We start from the raw sequence: 13,756 nt of genomic DNA, 5'->3' as shown, positions 1-13,756 counted from the left end.
TTGGGGCCCATTGGTCGGAGAGGGTCCAGGCGCTGGGGTTACGAAGAGCAGGGATGTCGGATGGGGATGGGGGGGCGCCACCACCAATTTAACGTCTTGCGCCAGCGCCCACGCCAACCACATTACGCCGCTGAACTTGGCTCATCATTTCTCTGGGGTCGATGTAAAATAAGCACCGTTTAGTGCACAGTTGCATCTGCTTTGCAGTTTTATAATGATGATAGTAAAAATCTTGCATCGGGCATAGCATTGTGAAATTTCCACCAGGAGATTGTTGCGTGTACGGTCGTTTACACGTGCGTTCCCGTGTGAGCGTTTCTCTGCAATGTCGAGTTCTCACGCGGTGAAGGCTCCGTTAATCAATTTGGCTTATTGGCTTGTTTTATTTTTCAAAAAAGTGAATTTGCTTGTAAAGATTTTTTGGCTTATAATGAAGGTACATTTTGTGGGGCTGTAAAGTAGTATTGCTACTTGCATTTGTATTCCGTATTAGATACGCAGTTGATATGTTCTGTAAGCCCTGCTCTTTAGACATGGGATTTTTGTTGTTGTTTAATTACCTCTGGAAATATTCACCTGCAGGGTAATGTGGTCGTCTAGAGAGTAGGGTTTGTTGGCCTATTCATGCGTCGGTTGGGCTGTTGTCCTGCCCCTGCATCGTTTGCGCTGTTGGCCTATCCATGCGTCGGTTGGGCTGTTGGCCTATCCCTGCATCGTTTGGGCTGTTGGCCTATCCCTGCATCGTTTGGGCTGTTGGCCTATCCCTGCATCGTTTGGGCTGTTGGCCTATCCCTGCATCGTTTGGGCTGTTGGCCTATCCCTGCATCGTTTGGGCTGTTGGCCTATCCCTGCATCGTTTGGGCTGTTGGCCTATCCATGCGTCGGTTGGGCTGTTGGCCTATCCCTGCGTCGGTTGGGCTGTTGGCCTATCCCTGCGTCGGTTGGGCTGTTGGCCTATCCCTGTGTCGGTTGGGCAGTTGGCATATCCCTGCGTCGGTTGGGCTGTTGGCCTATCCCTGCGTCGGTTGGGCTGTTGGCCTATCCATGCGTCGGTTGGGCTGTTGGCCTATCCCTGCATCGTTTGGGCTGTTGGCCTATCCCTGCGTCGGTTGGGCTGTTGGCCTATCCATGCGTCGGTTGGGCTGTTGGCCTATCCCTGCGTCGGTTGGGCTGTTGGCCTATCCCTGCGTCGGTTGGGCTGTTGGCCTCTCCCTGCGTCGGTTGGGCTGTTGGCCTATCCCTGCGTCGGTTGGGCTGTTGGCCTATCCCTGCGTCGGTTGGGCTGTTGGCCTATCCATGCGTCGGTTGGGCTGTTGGCCAATCTCTGCGTCGGTTGGGCTGTTGGCCTATCCATGCGTGGGGTTTCTCCCGGAGCACTGGTTTCCCTCCGATGCTCAACCCAAAGAACTCTAGAAGGAATCGGCCAAACATCCAAACCAGGACCCTTCTTGGCGGAGGCCGGCCTGTTCAAATGAGGCCCTTTTTGCTGGGGGATCTTTGTCTTTGTTTGCAGAGAGGGGTGCTCACTATAAGCACGCTCGCTCCTGCAGTACATACGGCGGAAATGGGGATCGTCACGTCCCTTGTATGATACGTGAATTACCATACACAGGAGTGTTAATTCGAAGGGAGAGAGATAATGAAAATCAGTCTTCCAAAAGAATGGGCACGTGGGAAAAACGATAAGATGAAGGCGATGATGGGATGAGATTTGATTCTCGGGACCAGCTTGATCTGAACAATAGGTGTTCCGCTGCTGTGAAGTTAAATTCAGGACACCGTATAATGTACGTGAATATTTTTGTATTGTATGTGTACTCTGTGGCGGATTTTCGTGAAGGACGCTCATGGGCAGTTGGAGGCAGTCGCCCTCCAACAAAAATGGAGGGCAGAGGAGCGACGCTCACAACAACGAGCAGAGCGCCGAGCGGCTAAAATGCAGCGAGTGGGCACAGCTGGTACAACTGCCAGTCATTTCAGTCAGTCAACCAATGGCACCTGAGTCTGTCCCGTGACTTCCTGTTCGCGAGCCTTCGACACTTCACGTGGCCTCAAAGTGCACCTGACATGGCACAGGTGCCGTGGTGTCGTCACGGCCACTTAGTGGCGAATTGCAGCTGTTGTTGTGTGTGTACGGTATCTCCACAGATTGAATGTGTAGTTATAGGTGTGGTACGAATTTATTCGTGTGTGTCTATATTCTATGTGCTGAACTCGGCGACCTGAGTTCAACTCCCGTTCACGACCAGAAACAGTGGGCGATATTTTACTTGATCTTGGGCCTCCCCGAGGTCGACTTTGCCACAAATGAGTATCTGGTGTGGTGTTTAAACATCAACACTGGGGAGACAAAGGGTGGCCAGGCCTGGTGTTCGTCGGTGCTACTCGCAAATAGCGCTTGCCCGAACAGTCTGTTAAAGACTTCACGGTGGATCTGCGTCTTTTTGTACACATACCGCTTTCGCGACCAATCTTATCAATAATTGAGGTTTTTTTTTGGGTTGGATATGGTTGTCGCCTGATGAGGCTGGTTGTAATTACCGGTGAAACATCGCACTCGAATTGTAAATGTTGTGGCTTTCCTCTCCAACACACCGGTGTGCCAAAGTAGTGACTAATTGGCACGTTATGTTTTCATGACGAACCTTACTAATTGGCTGTGTCGGGTGGTGGCGGGTTTAACGGCACATTTACACTTAGGCGAGATCTAACCTAACCCCTCCCCCCCACTCTGTTATGGACACATACAGCAATTTCATATTTTCCCCATGGAATGTAAAAAGGAGTCTTCAATGCTCTTTTTCATGGGGTTCCTGCCATGTAAAGGCTGCCGAGTCCTTTTTTTTGGGTTCGAGCCAAATCGTCTCCAGCAGGTAGCAAACCTGAGTGCCCAGAACAAAAGGCCCAATGTACAAGGGGGGGCGGGGGGCGGCGGGGAGCGGGGTGGGTGACCCTAAACAAAAATCGACACGAGTCGATCAACAACCCATTTTGGTGAACTGCCTCTCGCAAGGCCCCACCTCCATGGGCTCTGCAGGTCGGTGTCTCTCACAGCACGATCGCTGCACGTCCACACACCAAACCCCCGCACCCCCCCAATGGGGGGGCGGGGGGGTGGCTGGTGCAAAATCCCGGGGCGGCACAAGACGGTGAAGATTAAACGAACGTTAAGCGCTCAAGAGGACTGAGCGACGGGCACGGTCCGTCTGCGTCTTGTCCGTGCGCTCTGCTCTCGCTCTCTCAGCACCCCGCGTGTACGCGAGGAAAAGGCCGCGGCAGCCGTCGCTTGATTGCTGGTCAGTTTTGTGTTTTTTCTTTAAATCAACATTTTTACTTGACTGGAACAATTCGCTAGCCCCCCCTACTGCTTTTCGACTGGCCTGGGCCCTGGGGTAGTTGCACCGCCTGCATACTCGATCACAACGCCACTCCTCAGCCTTAAGTTGCGTGCAAATCCACCAGTTCCTGAAGAACTGCACAGTGGTCATCTTGTCGTAAGTCGCCACCAATACATTTCAGCAAATGTGACCGACCGTCCATCCGACCAACAGGCAGCAGTGTGATGAGAGACCTGTTTCTTCATTAGTCGTGGACCGGTTTTCTCATTATTAGGACTCATCAGTAGAGTACAGTCACTGGTTCTTCACTGCTGCCAATATCTTGCTGCTAGAGACCTCAATTTGTAGATTCCCCCTCCCACTTCTACAGCATGGGGGGGGGGGGGGGTGCAGTTGGGGGGGGGACCCATAAGCTCACCTGATGGCAACAATAATTAAAACCTGTCACTGATGGGGCGGAGACAAAAAATCGCAACAGAGAGAATTAGTGCCGGACGAACAGCGAATCCTTTGAGCAGCAACGCAAAAGCTCTGTTTTCCCGGGGCCTAGTCATGGGGAAAATCTCATCAGCGGGCGATCTGAGCTACGCCGCTGGAGGATTTGTGCCACCGACCAAGCGCACCTGGCTCTGGGAGGACTGCTGTGAGCACCTGATGATGGACGGACGGAGGGGAAAATCATGGGCAGAGTTGTTTGGGCACGGAGAGCCGTGTCAACATTGTCCGGCTAATTAATTCATTAAGCGAGGCATATTTTTTTTTTTTTACACGCCCGTATACATATTTATTCATTTTACGCGCCCGGTGATATATCGCCCGGCCGAGTAGGACACGAAGGTGCGTTTTACGACGCCAGGGGTTTCGGATGTGTTTAATGCGGTTATAAATGTGACAAACACGGCGAGCGGACAAGAGGAGCGGGCTGCACGTAACACCGCACGCAGCCTCCCTGCGCGTGTGTGTGTGTACACGTGTGTGTGTGTACACGTGTGTGCGTGTGTGCGCGCGTGTCGCAGTGGGCAGGCGACGTATCCACGGCGCGCCTCCATCAGGGTCGTTTAATGGGAAAGTGAAGACATAAATAAAATGTGTGAATACACAGACACACAGATATATTTTTACGCGGTGCGTATTGTTTGCAATAACGCGCGTGTTCCCGTGCTAGCGGATTCCTTTTTTTTAATTCATTGAACTGAATGAGCCACTATAAAGCATAAGCCACACAGCACATGCATATGCATGCGAGTGGTTTTAGAGTGCATGCATATGTATATGCCTCCTCTTTGTCATATGCCTGCACATATTGCACTGTACATTGCATTCATATGTATACGCGTGTTCTGTATTATGCCTGTATGTAAAGGCGTGTTCTGTGTTACACCCATATGTATACGCGTGTTCTGTATTATGCCTGTGTAGGGGTGTCAGGGGAAGGATTCCCACCAATAGATGGGTTAGTGGGAGGGGTGATCGAAGAGATATAAGGAGAGAACGGGCGGGAAGAAAGGGCCTTTGGCGGGAACGAGATTGGGACGGCTGGGGGACAGGTGTGGATGGAAGGAAAAGAATAAAGGACGAGACCCCTGCAATCTGGTGTCGGCTCCTACTTTACATCTGGTGGCAGCGGTGGGATCTCATGGCTACAAAGAAAAATCCCCGCGGGAAAGAGCCAAGGGAGGAGGAAGCAGGGGCCGGGGATCCTTCCCATCCCGGGCAACAAGGGGGCCTGCTATCAGAAGCAGCAGCAGGGGGCCCGGATCGCCTGGAGGACACCATGGAGGACCGCATGGCCCGCGTGGAGAGGGCACTCCAGGAGCTCCTACAGAGGCTCCCTATGGGGGACCCGCCAGCACCGGGACCCCCACCCCCACGCGTACTACGGGAGGAGAGGCCACGGGACCCGGAGGCCGACCAGCCGGCCGGGCAACCAACCTCGTCACGCCAGCCGCCGCCGGTCCCGCCAAAACCCCCAGGGCTAACCACCCAACAGGGAGAGCAGGTGGCCGGACGGCCGCGTCGGCTGGGGCCCGTCGACAAGTTCGTGGCTGAGGAAGAAGACTGGGAGGAGTTTGTCCGCCGATTCGAGGCTGCCTTCCACGCTCTCGAGTGGACAGACGAAGAGGCACTACGAGCGCTGCCATCCGTTCTGGGCAAGGAAGCACTCGCCTCTTACACCTCCCTTCCCTCGCACAGCAAGACCACGCTACAGGCGGCCTACGAGGCTTTGGGGGAGATCTATTGCCCGGCGGAAGGGGCCTTTAAACGGTTCCAGGATCGCCAGCGAGGGGCTAAAGAATCCCCTTTATCCTACAGGGGTGCACTGCTCGTGTTGGCGAGGAGAGCTTTCCCTCGCCTGGCTGAAGAAGCGCTCGAGGATCTCGTGGTCGAGCACCTCATCGCCTACGCTTGCCGCGCCGGCGTTGTAATGCCCGTGGTGACGCCGGGGGAACGCACCTCGCTGTGGGCTGCCCGGACCATCCAAGCCCACGAGCAGGTCATGGGCCGGGCGCCACCCGTGGGCCCGGTGGCTGGCGCGGCGGGGGGGAACAGCCGAGCCGTTGCCGCGGCACTACTGGGTCCAGCGACACCAACCGCCGAACCTGCACCGTCGCCACAGGCTGCCTGTGGAGCAGCTGGGGACGGACCCCCGACGTCTGAGACGGAGCCATCGCTACGGGAGGTGTACGCGGCGATCCGGGGACTGGCGGAGCAGAGGGACCAGGGGCGCGACCAACCGCCGCGTCGCTGGCAGCCGCCTCTACAACATCGCGCCGAGCCCCCCCGACGGAACGCCCCGTGGGTCTGCCACCGTTGTGGTCGAGAGGGGCATGTGGCGAGGGGGTGTCGCACAGAGCCGGAGGCCGCCAACGTTACCTGGAACCCGCCGGGGCCGAACGCCGACAGGATCCAGGCGAGTGACGCCTTCCCGCCCGGCCTCTCGGTCGGGCCGAGCAATTATAATTCCGACGCCGCGAACTTACCGGGAGTCTCCTCGGGGTGGGCGCCGTCGGTGTCGTTCCCCGGTCCCCATTGTCCGGGTCGGGGGAAGGGAATCGCGCCGGGGATAGCGCCGGGGCCTGGGATTGCGTCGCGACCAGGGGTGGCGTCGCGACCCGGAGTGGCGTCGCGAACGGACGTGACGTTGCATCCGGGAGTGACGTCGCGGCCAGGAGTGGTGTCGCGGATCGCGCCGGGAATTGCGCCGGGGCCGTGGACCACGTCGGGGATCGCGCCGGGGCCGGAGACCGCGTCGGGAGTCGCGCCGGGGCCGGAGACCGCGTCGGGAGTCGCGCCGGGGCCGGAAGGGACGTCGCGGGCGGACGTGACGTCGCGGGCGGAGGTGACGTCGCGGGCGGAGGTGACGTCGCGGGCGGGCCGTGGTTTCACCGGCGGGCGTGACGTCGCGGGCGGGCGTGACGTCCAAGGCGGGCGTGACGTCGCGGGCGGGCGTGACGTCGCGGGCGGGCGTGACGTCGCGGGCGGGCGTGACGTCGCGGGCGGGCGTGACGTCGCGGGCGGGCGTGACGTCCCGGGCGGGCGTGACGTCGCGGGCGGGCGTGACGTCGCGGGCGAGCGTGACGTCGCCGGCGGGCGTGACGTCACCAATTGCCTGCGACGCCGGCGAGTTGCCAGGGGCAACGGCCCGGGGGCGGAGGCAGCCCACAAGATTGACAGTGCGCCCTGAAGCAGTTCCACGGGCCGCCTCACCACCGCTTTGCGGCAGATTGAGACGGAACCAGGGGGACCACGCCCCCGTGACAAAGGGAAGGGAGGGGAGAAGGGAGGGGCTCACGGGAAGGCCCACCCCCCAGTCCCCACTGCCCCCTACAATGGGGGGGGCCCCCCACACCACAAGGGGGGCCCATCCTACGTCACCAAAGGGGGGCAATTTGCACCACACAGAGAGCCCAGCCCGCAACCCAGGGGTAAGCCCACACTATGTAACAAGGGCGCGTTCACCCTGCTGCGACGCACTCCAAAGGGAGGAACCCCATCTTCAGTCCATTCACATCCATCCCCCATCATTTCACCATGCACCACAGGATAACGAGACGCCGCCTGGTCAGTGGCCGGACTCAGCCACACAATGGAGGAAGCTGGCAAGGCGGGTGGTAGCGGCCACGTCAGGAACCTCGGTCCTGGTCGGTGAAATCGCGGGAGTGTCGGCACGTATCTTGGTTGATACGGGGGCATCAGCCACGATCATCTCGAGCACCATGCACGAGATGCTGCCGGATAAAATCCGACCTTTAGTCCCCGTCAAGACAACGTTCATTGCAGCAAATGGAGGCAGCATGGGCTTCCTGGGCCAGGTTGAAGCCCCGATACAGATTGGGCAGCTTTCGGTAGCAGGACCCATCCTTGTCTCCGCAACATTGCCCGTACCCTGCCTGTTGGGGACGGACTTTCTGAGGCGGATGCCAATGAAAATCGATCTGGCCAATGGGCGGGTGGAAGTCCAGGGAACGCATCTCCATTTCCTAAAGGCGGAGGGAGCCAGCCGGGGAGTACCCTACGTGCAGGCTCTGGTCAGTAAGTCTGTCTCCATTCCCCCGGCAGCCCAGATGCTGATTCCGCTGCAATATCGGTCTCCCCTCGTGACAGCCCGACCAGACTCACCCATCCTGGTGTCTCCGGCATCAGCTGCCATGGATCGCCATGCGCTGGTGGGGGCCGAAACTATTGTACAGAGGAACCAGCATCTGTTCATTCAGGTGCTGAACATCTCCGATAGAACAGCGACGGTGCAGGAGGGAACAGTTCTGGCCCACGTTAGTCCCTTGTCACTAGGAGCCCCAGGGACAAAGCCCGAGCTTGTAGGCAGCATCAGCCAGTCCGAGGACAGAGGGGCCGAATCGTGGATGGACCAGCTGGCGGGGCCTGAGCCGGGATTGCCGCCCGACCAGAAACAGCAGCTGCACTCATTATTGCATGAGTTCTCGGACGTGTTCAGCCGGGGACCGTTCGACCTAGGGCGCACAAATCTGTCGCAGCACCACATTAACACGGGAGATGCCGCACCCCTGCGCCAAAACACATATAGAATGAGCCCAATGGAAAAAGGGCACATTCAACAAGCGGTGCAGGAGATGCTGCGGGCCGACATAATTTCTCCATCCTCGAGTCCCTGGGGGGCACCGGTGGTCCTAGTCAAGAAGTCAGACGGGTCACTGAGATTCTGTGTGGACTTCCGACGCCTCAATGCCGTCACGCTGGCCGACGCATATCCCCTACCACGTATTGACGACTCATTGGATGCACTGGCGGGAGCAAAATTTTTCAGTACGCTGGATTTATTGTCCGGGTTCTGGCAGGTCCCACTAGACGCGGACTCCCGGCCTAAAACAGCGTTCCGGACACCACAGGGCCTGTTCGAGTTCAACTGCCTGCCTATGGGCCTCCAGACTGCGCCGGCGACGTTCCAACGCATAATGGAGTTGGCCTTAGCAGGCCTCCAATGGGAAACGTGCCTCATCTACCTGGATGACGTCATTGTCTTCAGCCGATCATTCGAGGAACACATTGACCGATTACGTCAGGTATTCCTGCGGTTCCGGAACGCGAACTTGAAGCTCAAGCCGTCGAAGTGCCACCTTATGCAGTCGTCGGTACGCTACTTGGGCCACGTCGTCAGTGAGTCTGGAGTGGCTACAGACCCGGAAAAGACGGCCTGCGTGAGGGCCTGGGCTGTTCCCACAACGGTTCCAGAGGTACGCCGGTTTGTGGGTTTCGTTTCTTATTACCGCCGGTTCGTACCCAACTTCGCAACCATTGCCAAGCCCTTGCACGTGTTGACGGCGAAGAACCAGAGGTTTTATTGGGGCCCTCTGGAGGAAGAGGCATTCCAGCAGCTGCGCTCACGTCTGACAGATGCACCACCATTGGCTTTTCCGGATTTTGGCCTCCCCTTTATCCTGGACACGGACGCCAGCGATGTGGGCATCGGCAGTGTTTTGTCGCAAGTCCAGCAGGGTCGCGAGGTGGTTATCGCCTATGGTAGTCGCGTGCTTTCATCAGCGGAGCAGCGCTACTGCGTCACACGTAGGGAACTCCTGGCAGTCGTTCACTTCGTGCAGCAATTTCGACCCTACCTGTATGGTCGCAAATTTACGGTCCGCACTGACCACGCGGCCTTGCAGTATTCGCTCCGCATCGACCAGCCTTCGGGCCAGCTGGCCAGATGGATAGAGCGCCTGCAGGAGTACAGGTACCAAGTAGTGCATCGCAAAGGGACCAGACATGCCAACGCAGACGCATTGTCCCGACTGGCGCCCCAGGGCCCTTGTGCATGCACCACAGGCGGGGCACGCTGCAAGGAGGCGAGGCCGGAGGGGACAGTCATCGCTCCCGTACGCACGGCGGAGGACGCACAGGGTGAGGTCCAGCTGACCGACCACGACCTGGGGCTGACCTTGGACGATTGGCGACGGCTACAGCTGGAGGAAGCCCCACTGCGAACGCTACGCGCCTCAGCAGAGGCAGGGGGGGAGGAGTACATCGTATGGGAGGACCTCCTCATGCGATGGGACCCGACAGGGCGCCGACGATGCCTGGTAGTTCCGGAGTCGCTGCGTCAACAATTGGTTATGGACGTACACGGCCGCCAGCTGCTGCACCTGGCGGGGCGGAAGACACTGTACACATTACAGAGTCGGTACTTTTGGCCAGGTATGACCGCTGATGTGCATCGATGGGTCGCTACCTGCGTCGAATGTGCGCGGCGAAAGCCGCCACCCCGGGTAAGCCGGGCGCCCCTACAGCCCATCACGGTGACCAGGGTCAACGAATTGGTTGCGTTGGACATCCTGGGACCACTGCCGGTCACGCCACGGGGAAATAAATACCTGTTGGTCGGAGTCGAGTACTGCACGAGGTGGCCGATGGCGTGGGCCCTCCCGGACCAAACGGCACAGACCATCGCCGATGCCTTCGTGGGAGGCTATGTCCTTGATAAGGGGGCACCGGAGCGGTTGCTCACGGATCAGGGCAGGAATTTCTCCTCACAGCTATTGAAGGACGTCTGCTCTATCCTGGGCACTAAAAAGGTCCGAACATCTCCGTATCATCCCCAGACCGATGGGATGGTAGAGCGGCTTAACCGCACCATAGCGGCCATGCTGTCCCAAGTGGTGGACGAAAACCATTCCGACTGGGACCTCCACATTCCATCTGTCTTAGCGGCGTACAGGGTGGCCCCACACGCGGCGACGGGGTTCTCGCCGTTTTTCCTGATGTACGGACGGGATCCCGTTCCGCCTATTGAGGTGCAGTTGACGGACATTCCCGCAAGAGCCGACGCATGGCCGAAGGCACTAAAGACCTCCCTCATTTATTTGAGAGAGGCCCGCCAAGCAGCCGAGGCCGCATCGGCCACGAGCCAAGAGAGTAATGTACGGATACGGGAGAGGACAGTGACAGCCAAGCCCTTCAAAGTCGGGGACCAGGCATGGCTACACTGTCCTCAGGTGCCGGTTGGCCTCTCACCAAAGCTGCACCGACCCTGGAAAGGGCCGGTCGAGGTCATTAAAGCACTCCGACCGCAGTGCGTCCAGGTCCAACTGGGTAAGCGACGATGGTTTGTACACCCCACCCGCCTTAAGCCATACATCTCTCCACCGTCATCTTCACCAACATCACCACCAACATCACTGCCAACATCATCATCATCCCTACCCAGGCCAAGGTCGCCGACCACCACGCACCGACCGGCAGGGGGTTCGGTGCCCTGTGTTCCCTTGTCACCTACAGCACCCCATGTGAGGCCTGACGGAGCGGCGGCACGAGCGGGGGCCGGAGAGACAGCGGCGCCGGGCAAGGCGACACCAGCACCACCGAACCAGGGACCGCGACGAGAGGGCCTTCGAAGGGGGGGGCCGCCACGGTCATCTGCTGCCTGTGGATGTCCGGGCTGTTACGGGATGCTGGCTGGAGACCTGGGCAGGCCGCGCAATTGATTTCGTTGTGTTATGTTGCATTGTATGGTTGTGGGGGGGGTAAGGGCTGTCGTCACTGTCAGTGGGGGGAGGCATGGGGAGATTTAAATGGTCCATGGGGGAGGCAGAACCGAGGACGGTTATTTTTTTCTCCGGGGGGGGGGGTGATGTAGGGGTGTCAGGGGAAGGATTCCCACCAATAGATGGGTTAGTGGGAGGGGTGATCGAAGAGATATAAGGAGAGAACGGGCGGGAAGAAAGGGCCTTTGGCGGGAACGAGATTGGGACGGCTGGGGGACAGGTGTGGATGGAAGGAAAAGAATAAAGGACGAGACCCCTGCAATCTGGTGTCGGCTCCTACTTTACACCTGTATGTAAAGGCGTGTTCTGTGTTACACCCATATGTATACGCGTGTTACACAACGGAGTAGACGGGGGAGAGGTGGCATAGTGATTGGCGCACTGCACGAACGAAACCGTCGGCCTGAGTTAAATTCCCGGTGAGCGATAATCTGAACCGGTGCTTTTCACTCCACCTGCCCCTCTTCGCCAAACCCACATTGACCGGCGTGGTGAAGTATGGTTTAAACAACTTCAATGACCTACAGCAGCATGGGTAACCTTACATCCAGCAGTGGGTTGAATTTTTTTATTTTCTTACCTCGTGGTATGGAGAGAGTGGGTGACACTGCGGTTCGAAACCCAGGCAAGAGCCGGTCCAGCCGATCGTCCTTCCAGCGTCAATACAATGAGTATCATTGCGTGAAAAATCAAGCGCGTGTGTATGTATGTTGCACTTCTTTCGCACCGTACGTAGCCACACTTTGCTAATCGGAGGTGACCGTTGTACGAGAGGGACCCCCCCCCCCGCCGTAGGGAATGAGGAATTTTCACCACTGTCTCTCCCTGGACGAGCCAATGGGGACGAGCCGCCCCACGTTCGATACGTACACGTCCGGGTCCTCAAAGCAGCGGTCGCTATTTACGTGCAGCGGCGTCACGCGCAGCAACGTTCGCGTCCGTGCATTGCGTGGCGTCTCACCCCGTTGTGGTTTCTCGTTTAATTAGAGTGCTCGGGTGCCCAGAGACCGTGCCCCCGTGTCGCGCAGGCACGGAGCGTTCTCGCCTCCGCGTGCCCTGTCTGTACATTGCGCATGTCCCCTTTGCGACACGATTGCGCGAAAAGCCTACACGCGTGTGCGTGTGTTCGTGGCAGCCTTAACAGCGTTTTTTGGACTTTGATTGACAAAAGCGTTTTGCTTGAATTGGACTATCACCCCATGCAAGACCTTCTTTAAACTGCCCTGAGACTCGGTTGCGGCTTCTTGTGTACATGCAGAATTCCGATGATAAATAATATAAGTCCGTGTACAATACTCGATTCCTTAGCGCACTCCTCACACAGCTGGTGTATCGGCTGGCCCAGCGGTAGAGCGAGCGACGCACAATCGGAAGGTTGCGAGTTCAAATCCTGGTTGTGGGTTGACTAAGTCCATCATCCCCCTGGGGTCAATAAAATGCATACCAGTTTGGGGGTGGGGGGATAAGCCAACAATGGGTTCTCTTTGCCTCAACTCACCCCCACCATAGGAACGAGGAATTTCCACCACTGGCTCAGGGCTGTCAATTGGAGATGAGCACCGCCTCAATGCTCATCTGTATTTCTGCAGATGAGCATCGAGGCGGCAAACCACGTGCCTTCTGTGTTGCCACCCCCACCCTGAATGGCTCCCTGCCCACTGCGAAAACAGACGCTGCTCCATGCAGCTCACTCCTGCTCGCTCGTTCCTTCTCTCTCTGTCCTCCCCTCCCATCATCATCATCTTCCTCCTCTCAGTCCCCACATCCTTGGCCCAGTCATTCCTTCTCCTCCCCCACATCCCATTCCTGTCTGGAGCTCCTCACTCCTTCCTGCTGCTCATCTTGAGCCCCGTGGCCTCTTTGTCCGTGCCCAGGTCCCGTTTCACCGTTCCCCTTCACGTCCATTCCCTCTTCTTTCCCATTCTTTCTCTTCTTTCGTCCCTTTCCAATTACACTTTTCTTCGTCGGATTATCATTTCATCGCCTCTACTCCCCCTCCTCCTGCGGTGTGCCACGGGTTCAAACTAAAAGTTTTATTTGAGCAGAAAATCACTTCGACTTTGAGGCTGTCCACTGCCGGTAAATGCTGCACCGCCCTTTATTTCCGCCTCGCAGCATATTCGGATATAAAATGTTGCCCCTCCTTTATATTTTTCCCCCTCTCCGTAGCCCGGCGCCTGTGCCCCTCCGGCCCCCCCGACGGGCACCGTGGAGTTGCACTGCCCGCACACTCCTCGATAAGCTGCGCTGGTGTGCAATGTGATGCGTGGGGGATAATGCTGTCAACTGTTCCATCCTCGCGTATGATGGCAGCAGCGATACGTTCAGCAGCTAAAATGCCAATGTCGAGGTCTGCTAGCCATGACGAGAGGGGGCTTCAGGAGCGAGAGAGAGAGCATTCGT

General features: G+C 57.7%; 1 protein-coding gene across 4 annotated transcripts in view; it reads left to right on the top strand.

Moving 5' to 3' along the window:
• LOC133341875 (pre-B-cell leukemia transcription factor 1-like) overlaps positions 1–13,756 on the top strand; it is an 801,687-nt gene that overhangs the window by 21,576 nt on the left and 766,355 nt on the right. The window lies entirely within an intron of this gene.

Source organism: Lethenteron reissneri, chromosome 12 (assembly GCF_015708825.2).
Source record: "Lethenteron reissneri isolate LAM-NWPU_2019-01 chromosome 12, ASM1570882v1, whole genome shotgun sequence".
NCBI lineage: Eukaryota > Metazoa > Chordata > Hyperoartia > Petromyzontiformes > Petromyzontidae > Lethenteron > Lethenteron reissneri.
Note: the sequence above shows the minus strand (reverse complement) of the source record. Positions and strands in the feature narration are given on the sequence as shown.